Source organism: Panthera pardus, unplaced genomic scaffold (assembly GCF_024362965.1).
Source record: "Panthera pardus isolate Hobbes unplaced genomic scaffold, ASM2436296v1 HiC_scaffold_26, whole genome shotgun sequence".
Lineage (NCBI taxonomy): Eukaryota > Metazoa > Chordata > Mammalia > Carnivora > Felidae > Panthera > Panthera pardus.
In genome coordinates, this window is record NW_026526832.1 from 6,761,697 (window position 1) to 6,771,548 (window position 9,852).

The window sequence follows — 9,852 nt, forward strand, 5'->3', positions numbered from 1 at the left end:
TCAAACAGTCATAGACATGCAACCCTCCCAGATGGGCATTTGGGGAAGGACGAGGCAGCCCCGAGGTCTATCAGTCCACCTAAAGGCTACGTCATCCATTCCCACATCTCCATACAAAACCTCTTTCCCTCTCTGTCTGCACAATAAACTGCTTTGGCAGGAAGAGCTTCCAAATTCAGGGAAGATGGTTTTCCCTCATGTGGTCCACGTTTCAGAGAACACATCTGCTCACCATCTTGGTGAATGAGATCGTGCTTCAGTCCCTGGCTGCCCAGGCCCCAGTTAATCACTTGGTCCCTGTCTTCATTCAGCTCCTCTTCTGGGCTTAGCTCTATCCTGGTCACAAGCCAGACCCATTCCTTTGGGCTCGCTCACAGCCTGAGTCGGCGGCCCTCTAATCATCTCCAGGGTTTGCTTCTGGATGTTACCCAAGGCACTTACAGAAGGAGGATTGGGGAAGGCAGCCCAGGATGCTAAAAAAAGCTTGGTGTTCGCTGAGTTAGAAGAAAGGAAGAGCTCCTGGGAAATAGGTGATGTTTCTTTTGCACATCCATGACAGCTGTTTGAACAATTTCTCATCTTGTGGTCTTCTAGGACCCTAGAAATCTTCTCTGCTCTGCTCTGGGAGGGCCTGACACCTTGTCTGGGGAAGCCCCACTTTCTCTCCTACCCTCACTTTAATTTACCACAATGAATCTCCCTGATACTTTAAGTATGGTAAAATGTCCATACTGGTATGTGACCAACGAGGTTCAATAGTTACCTCTTTAGTGAATATTTGCATTTTAGTGAAGGAGATGAGGGTCAGCAAATTCAAACCCCAATGGGCCAGGCTGTAGCGGGGAAGACAGGATAGGACAGCCCTGAAGGTGGGAGAAGTCAGAGTCCATGTCAGTGCAGGGAGAGATTTGGGGGAGAAGCTGAAAAAAAAATCTAGATATTTCTGTGCAATCTTCCAATTTTAAATGTTTGGTAGTTAACTTAAATAAAAATACTAGGATGGGGCAGCTGGGTGGCTCCATTGGTTGAGTGTCCAACTCTTGGTTTCATGAGTTTGAGCCCAGAGTTGGGCTCTGTGCTGGCAGTTTGGAGCCTGCTTGGGATTGTCTCTCTCTCTCTCTCTCTCTCTCTCTCTCCCTCTCCCTCTCTCTCTGCCCTTCCCCCACTCATGCTGTCTCTGTCTCTCTCAAATAAAAAAAAAAAAAAAGCTAGGAAAGTCAGACAAAATAGGTCTTGGGCCAGTGGTCCAAAGTGAGTTACCAGTGACCTATATAAATTTAAACACACATCTGATTCTTTAACGGTTGATTTTTAGTAAAAAGGCCACTTGGGCCTCCATGTGGTCCTGAAATCACACAGGAAGGGCTGGTCCAGGGCTGACCCTGACCTTGGTGACTTATATCCAGTCCATTTAGAATCTTGTTTCTATGGACAGTTTGTTCCTCCATTCACTGGGGTCTTGGAGTTGGTCCCCTGAGGCCACTCAGTTTAATGAGGTTGCACTCAGATCTGCTAGGTGCAGGTGAGTGTTGCAGGAATGTCTTCTTTGCTGTTAAAGGCAGTTAAAGACTGCGGTGGAGTTGTTTCCATTGATGGTCAGAAAGGCCATCAGAATTGATTATCCCCCAGCAGAAGTTCAAGTCATGACCAGTGGAGTCAGATCCCTGAGTTCAAACCTCTCTTCTGCCAGCCGGGTACCGGCTTCCTCATCTGTAAAATGGAGAATGAATAGTGACTTCTAAGTAGGATTTCTTGTTGAGATAGAGCTGGCAAAGCTTCCTTAGCATAGGGATTAAAGAGTATGCTCCCACATTGGAAGAGGAATTGGGACTACATTTTTAGAAGGATTATCTACTGTGTTCTAATGCGGCGATTTAAAGTTATTTTTACAGCCGTATTTAAAAACTGATAGTTCAGATCCATTTCACGCATCATCTTCAAACCTGCCTTGCTCTTGCTAACCTCTCTCCAAGCCATCAGGTGTCTGAATTTCCGGGGGATATTTCTGGTGTCTGAGTCCCTGAGCCTTAGGTGTGAGAACTCTAATAACCTCTTCTCCAGTGAAGTCTCTTGCTATCCAACAGACTCTGCTTCAGTGAGCTGCACCCCACCAAGTCCCAGGCCCAGGAGACTGGCTTAGAAAGTCCCACTAAGCTCTTGGGAACCAGCCTGCTCGGAAAAGAATTCCCTTTTCTAGTGGAACTTTATCCCCTCTTTGCTTCTTCTTTCCCCTCTTTTAAATCTACTCTGCTTCCAGCCTGTCCCCCCTCACCGCCAACAAAAAGTGCTACCAAAAATTTAGAATCAAGTTGTAAATTGTTAAATCTGATTCAGGTGGTTGCCTTCCAGCCAAAGGCACCATCTGGTCTATCTTGAAAGAGGAGTCAGACTTTCTTGAAGCCGGGTCCCAGCATGGGGTTCTTGTGAGAAGCCTTCTACAAATACCAGAGGAGGGAGGAAGTGTCTAGGATTGGGAATTAGGGAGAGGTATCCTGGGTAGAGGGAAAACCCTTAGGTTGGGCAGTCATGGGGTCTCAGAGAGGGGAACCAATCAGGCTTCTGATACACATGCAGTCTGCCCTTCCCACCTCTGGGAGACCCGCCTACAGCGCCCCAGTGGCCCTGAAGTGCCAGGCTTAGAGAGGGGTGGGTGGCAAGGGGCTGCCCAAGAGCTCAGTCTCCCGGCTGGACTAGGATATTTATAGCACCTGTATTTCTGGGCCCGTCTCTACCTGGATTTATGCGGTCTGTGGCTGTAGCGTTTGTGAGGAATGAGGGGCGCACATCTTGCTGCAAGGGCTGTTCTTGGCCTTGGGACTCTGGCTGGAATGAAAGTTACAAAATCAAAACAAGGGGCCATCTGGGGGAACACCGAGACAGAGTGGCTCTTTCGTGCTGCGTCTGCAAGGCGGTCGGGCTGGTGAAACCCGGGGCTTTCCGACCCACCTAGCGTTATATTTATGGCAGATGTGGGCGTGGGTGAGGCAGGTGTGAGGTGGCCGGGGAAGCGGATCCCACCCTCCCAGTTGCTTGGGGCTGTTCCTCCAAAGGGTTAAAGCCTGAAGGAACGTTCTCTCTCTGGGGATCTGCACTTTGAAAGAGGAGCCTGGAGAACACGTGGTGGCCCATCCTCTGTTCCAGAACAGCAAAACTAGAGTCCAAGTCTGAAGACCCATCATCCAGGCCCGCACCTTCAACTTTCCCTAATCAGTATGTGTCTGGCTGCTCTCAGACTATAATGACATAATTAAAACAAACAAACAAACAAACAAACAAAAAAAAACCCCCACAAAAAACAAAGAAACTAAATAGCCGTCCTTTAAGCTTTTCAAGAACCAGAGGGCAAATAATCCATAGGAAGACTGCTTTGGGACCTTCAGGCATTCTGTACATGCACGAGGGAGCAGTCTTGAGCAGGCTGGGCTGGCAGGCAGCCATCCACATGCCTACCTGTAAAGCCAGCCCTGACTGCTCCTTCTGCAAACTAGACTGGAATTAGAGGCCACAGGCAGGATGAGTAGGAAGATCTAGGAAAGCTAAGGGCAGTAGCGATACCCAGAGAAACAAAAACCTCGTTGACGTTTGTCCTGCAAGTTACTTTCCTCACTTAACCTAAAGGCAGCACAAATGAGGAAGCACTATTGTTAGGGTCACCATTTCACAGATGGAAAAACCAAGGCTTAGAAAGGCTAACGGACTTGCCCGAAGGTGACGCAGCAAGTGCCAACTTCAGTTTCAAACTCAGATTCTGGGGACTCCAGAGGGCCGGCGGGGAAACACAGAAGGCGAGAGAGCGGCCCCGCGGGGCGGGGAGAGGAGAGGAGAGGAGAGGAGAGGAGAGAAACGGAACCGGGGGCGTCGCGCAGGCCCGGGCTGTTGGAACGGCTGGTTTGGTGGCCCGGGACAGGGGCGGCTGGCCGGGAATCCTGAGCGGGACAGCGGGGCCCGGGCAGCTGCCAGACGCGGCTGGTGACTGGCCCGCGCCGCCCGGCCCCAACCTCCCGGGCGCGCTGCGGTCGGGCAGCGAGCAGGCCACATACCGCGCGGCGCAGAGGAAATGGCTGGAATTCCTCCCGCGGCGCCTCGCTCGGGCCTGGGGCGGGCGGGGCGGGGCGGGGAGGGCGCCCGAGGGAGCGTGCGCAGGCGCTGCGGGGCGCAGGCAGGGGGCGGCTCGGCTCCCAGCCCCCGCACCGGCGGGGGCCCCTCCCCCGGGAGCGTCCCCGGAGCTCGTGAAGGGGCACGGGCTTGCTCCCCCAGAGACTCCCCGGGCCAGCCCAGCCTCCTGCCTCCTCGACCTGTCGGTGGCTCAGGTTGTCTGGGTAGGCCCTGTGGGGAGTGGTACTGCACCCCTGCTGATCGGCCATCGGGCCCCTCAGACTCTGGGGTGGCGCGCAACACAGCACACAGCTCGCACAAGACGCCTGGGCCCCTGCGGAGGGGGGTGCTGAAGCTCTGCGCAGTGAGACCTCTGCACGTCCCAGTCTATCCTGTTTTTTCAGAAAGCCCTGGCCTGATGTCTGCAAATGTTCTAGGCCTGGCCTTCGGTGGCTTGCTGCGGAGGCCTCTCTTTACTACAGGCCTTGGGAGCGAGGCAGGAGTTGGCTTGGAAGGAGAGGCTGATCCCGCAGGAGAATGCAGGAGTCTGGGTGCTCTAGTATGAGGGCTGGGGGAGGAGTGCAGGGTGGTAGACACAGCCTGAGCGGTGAATTGGCCTGAGTAATGAGGCTGCTTTCCAGAGTGTGGAGTCATGAGGGGATAGAAAACCTTCTTGGGGTCAGCCTAGCCTGGGAAAGCTCCCGTTCCACCCCTGGACAAGACCACAACATAACTTAGGGGGAGGGGAAGATTTGCATGGAGGACCATGGTTTGGGGCCCAGGTTAACCTCTGCTAGGAGGGTAGCCCCTGGGGGCTTGAACAGGGGCTGGTTGACTCAGGATCTGTCCAGTCAAGAATAGCATTTGGGGGCGCCTTGGGTGGCTCAGTCTGTTGAGCATCCGACTTCGGCTCAGGTCATGATCTCACCGGGTGGGTTTGCACCCTTCACAGGGCTTTGCGCTGACGGTGGGAGCCAGCTTGGATTCTCTCCCTCTCTCTCTTGCCCCGCCCCTATTTGCGCACATGCGTGCTATTATTCAATGAGTAATAATTTAAAAAAAGAGGGGGCTCAGCATCCAGCTGAGCACATGCACCCTATTTGCACACATGCATCCTCTCTATTATTCAATGAGTAATAATTAAAAAAAAGAGGGGGCTCAGCATCCAGCTCTTGATTTCAGCTCAGAGCATGATCTCACAGTGAGTTTGAACCCCTCATCAGGCTCTGTGCTGACCGTGTGGAGCCTGCTTGGGATTCTGTCTCCCTCTCTGCCCCTCCCCCGCTTTATGCATGTTCTCTCTTTCTCAAAATAAATAAATAAACTTTAAAAAAGTAGAAGAACTTTTGAAGAGCTTCTGGCCCTTTACTGGAAACTCATTATGGAGGACTTCTGTATTTATAGCCAGCAGACTGTTTCATCACCCTGAGGCTACTCTCTTCCTTTCTCTGGCTGGTGAGTCCCACCTGGGCTTTCAGCTCCCATACCCTCTCCGTGAATACTTCCTTGACCCTCCACTATATTCTATTCCCCCAGATTGCTTCCACTGCATACATAATTTCATCTCTCACACAGGCTTGTGAATAATTTGTTTATAAATGTATCTCCCCAGTTAGATAACACCTCCACAAGGTCAATGACTGGTTGAATCTTAGTATTTTTGTGGACTTCACTGTCTAGTGTGGTGCTTGCGTTATAGTAAAGACACTATTTAAATATTTGTTGAATGAATGAATGAATGAATGAATGAGAGAAAGAGGAAGGAATTGGGTGGGCATAATACAAACAGAAGCAGAGATCAAAGAAAAGCGGCCCGATGAGGATTCTGCTAGAAAGCTCTAATCTTTGCTTCCTGCATATGGAGAGAAGACTATCTAGGTCCTGTTCTGTCCTCTCTCACCTGCACCCCTCAGGTGTGCCCAGTCCAGAGGGCCTGACACCATTACTTATCCCAAATCTCTCTGACCTTCATACTGTGATCCTAACCTTTATCCTAATGCCCAGTCTCACTCTCTTACCCTGGCTTTAGCCTCTGGGTGTGGCTTTGTCCAGATGTGCCCGTTTCCATCTCCTACCCTTCTCCATCTCCCCATCCAGTACTTCCCATGCTGGCCCTCCTCATTTCTCTGGCCAGGGCCCAGGAGGGTCTGATTCCACATAAAGTGGTACTGTCCGCTTTTTCAAAGGTTTGGAGCACAGAAGGTGGTGCCCTGGCCCAAGGCTGGGAGCAGGGATTGGTGGTGACTTTGCTTGCCTCGGGAGTGGAATGGCGTCAAGTGTGGAAGCAGGACAGTGACAGAGTTCCCCAGACTGACCCACATCACTTCTGAGTCCAAGTTACCAGCTTAATTTCTACCCTCTCCAAGGGGCTTCTGAGAAGCCAGACCGAGATCTGGGGAGGGACTCTTCTGCAAGGTCCTGGAAGGAAGTAGGAGCCAGAGGTGGGCCTGTCCTAACGCTCCTGCCCCTCTTCAGGCATGTGTGGTGGGTGGCACTGTAACTGGGGAGGAGAAGGGGGTGAGGTATCATTTCCAAGGCCGCCCCTGGACACTCACCCATGAGGAGCAGGCCCAGGAAGCCTTGGCAGACCCTTAATACAGACACAGGCAGACAGAAACACAGACAGCTCACAATGACAGTATCAATTCTGGGAATTTTGGAAGTCAAAACCCCTACATTTTTCACAAGAAAAAGGAACAGATTTTGGCATCTTTGCTCCAGAAACAGGAACTGACCAAGACAGTGACCTCTGATAATCACTTCTCATCTCAGTGCTCAGAAGGGTTCCCTAAGCCCATCTGTTTTCTCCCCAGAGTTCTGTGGACCAGGAATCCCCGGGTTTTATGGGACAGTACGGGAGGAAGGGAAAGGAAAGGGAGATAGGCATGATGGAGGGAAGAAGGGAAGATATTTATTTATTTGTATTTATATTTATTCATTTTTGAGATAGAGAGAGAGGAAGGGGAGGGGCAGAGAGAGAGGAGCGCGGTGAATCCAAAGCCGGCTCTGCGCTGACAGCAGCGAGCCTGATGTGGGGCTCGAACTCATGAACCGTGAGATCATAACCTGAACTGAAGTCAGATGTTCATTTGACAGAGCCACCCAGGTGTCCCGAAGGGGAGATATTTTTGAAGTGGTGTGCCTTTGAGGACTGAGGAAGCCAGGAGCCTGATAGAGATGGGGTTGGGGCCGGAAAGCACCTCATAGATGCTCAGTGTTTTTTCATCTCTTCATGGACAGAGCATCCATATTGCGTGTCCCTTAGAGATCATGGTTCTTTGGACCTGTATTCTCACAGCACTGAAGTATAGCAAACACCCTTAGCTGTATTACCTCCTCTGCATTGATTGAGGACCTACTACATGTCAAACAAGTTGCTGGGTACTGAGTGACTAAGAGACAGCTTTTTCCATTCCAGAACCTAGAGCTGAGTAGAAGGAGTTGGCATTCAAATAAGAGAGCATTAAGAGAATGAAGCTGACGATAACCATTGCCAAGAGAGAAGGGAGAGGCCGCATCAGGTTGGGGTGGAGTACGAAAAACCTTAAGAAGAAGTTGGCATTTGAGAGCATTTGAGTGGCCTTGAAAGGAAAACGGGCATTAGCCATGTAGAGGTGGGGAAGGAGTTCCTTCCAGGGCAGGAAGGAAGTGCATCAGCAAAGGCACAGGGGAGGTCAGGTGCTAGTGCATCCAAGGCACTGAGAGCATAGGGCAAAAGTGGGTACAAAGGAGTATTAGAAGAAATGGCTGGAGTAGGAGGTGGGGTCCACTTTGTAGAGGGTCCTGAATACCAGACTGAGGTCCATGAGATTTCTCAGAGGACCATGAGGAGGACTTGACCGGCAATGGCATGACATCATTCTGCTGGCAGCTCAGAAAGAAGTGAGGTGGTGGGAAGGGCTGGGGAGAGAAGGGGAAGCAGCCAGACCCTGTGCATGGATAACTCAACCAGACCACTAAAGTGTTTTCTATTCCCAGCTCCTCATCTGTGCAGCTGACCTAAAATTGGTTCCATTGAGTAGACCTTTGCTGGGGACGGGTTTGCACCGTAAAAGTCGGAGCCTCAGTTCTCCTATGAGAGCAAACTGACTATTGAAGGTGGCTTCTCTGTTCCTGTGTGAAAAGGCCAGAGTAGTAATCACTGTGGGCAATCAGAGGCTTCCTCCTTGTGGACAGGCTAGTGAGCAGTGCCTGTGCTAACATGGGGAAGGGTGAGACGTTGGGGGTAGCCCAGATCTGGGGGAGAGACAGTCTTCTGAAGCAGCTGGGTTGGAGAGGGGTCTGGAAGGAGGTACTAGGGGCCAGAGGGCACTGGGTGGTGGTCTCTGGGCCAAAAGTTCTCTGAATAGACCCAGCTGGTCCCCCTGCTGGGTCTGGGGCTCTATCCTTCACAGAACACTTCTCACATGGGGTGAGAAGGAACTTTCTCAGCAATAGGCAGAGAGAATTGTATTGGTCGTGTATTTTTAAAAGCGTTTTAATCTATTTTTGAGAGAGAGAGAGAGAGAGAGGCAGAGAGAGGGGGGTACAAAGGGTCCAAGGCAAGCTCTACACCGATAGCAGAGAGCCTGATGCGGGGCTTGAACTCATGAACCATGAGATCATGACCTGAGCTGACCTTCTTTCCTTTCCCTGGCTCCCCCAACCCACCCCCCACCATCTCCTACTTCTCCCTTGGAGCATGTTAGCATTTCATCAATTCATTCTATGCATATTTATGATTTCAACCTGCCAGGTTCTGTACTAGACATGGGAACACAATGGTGAACAATGCTAATGATGGAAACAGATAAAGGCCCTAGAAGGGCCTGGAGATCTCTCCATGGCCTGATGAGGTCTGAGATGCTACTTGTCTGGAAGAGGCAGAACTGTCCTTGCCAGTTATGATTTTGTGGCGCCATCTGCTGGTCACATGTAGACACGTAGACAGGGTTAGGTGTAAATCTCCGCCCAAAGAAATGGACGATTAAAATAAAGAGGGTAACACAGCTACGTACATACCTAAAACATACACGTGTTCACAAACAAATATACATATAAACAAGACACGTAGTCGCAGGTAGAAATTCAGTATCTAGCACAGTTCTTTACTTTTGGAGTCCAATAAGTACAGTTGACCCTTGAACACTACGGTGGGGTGGGGGGAGTCAGGGTTAGGGATTCCTACGTGTGCAGTTGAAAATCTGCATATTACCTTTGACTCGCCCAAATCTTACCTTAATAATAACCTACTGTTGACTGGAAGCTCTACCATTAACATGAATGGTCGATGAACACATATTTTGTATATGTGTATATATTATATTATTACAATAAAGTAAGCTAGAGAAAGAAAATTTTATTAAGAAAATCAGAGAAGAGGAACACAAGGGTGGCTCAATCAGTTAAGCGTCCCACTCTTTTTTTTTTTTTTTTTTAAGTTTATTTATTTACTTCGAGAGACAGCGAGTGAGCAGAGAATGGGCAGAGAGAGAGAGAAGGAGAGAGAGAATCCCAGGCAGGCTCCGCACTGCCAGCCCCTTTTGGGACTGGAACTCACGAACCCTGAGATCATGACCTGAGCTGAAATCAAGAGTTGGAAGCTTAACCAACTGAGTGACCCAGGCACCCCAAGTGTCCTACTCTTGATTTCAGCTCAGGTCATGATCTCACAGAGGGGAAATCAAGTCCCCTGTGGGGCTCTTTGCTGTGTAGAGCCTGCTTAAGATTCTCTCTCTCTCTCTCTCTCTCTCTCTCTTTCTCTCCCTCTGCCCCTTT

General features: G+C 50.5%; 1 long non-coding RNA gene across 2 annotated transcripts; it reads right to left on the reverse strand.

The window, feature by feature from the left end:
* Window positions 1-954: 954 nt before the first annotated feature.
* Window positions 955-4,122, reverse strand: LOC109265322 (uncharacterized). Of its 2 annotated transcripts, none has more exons than XR_002079126.2 (3): window positions 4,041-4,122; window positions 2,733-2,823; window positions 955-1,710 (listed from the first exon to the last, which is right to left on the reverse strand). It is a non-coding gene; the product is annotated as an uncharacterized LOC109265322 (long non-coding RNA). The 2 variants fall into 2 exon arrangements; XR_008417984.1 differs by lacking the exon at window positions 4,041-4,122 and adding an exon at window positions 3,699-3,772 and having other exon boundaries at window positions 2,733-2,819.
* Window positions 4,123-9,852: the final 5,730 nt, after the last annotated feature.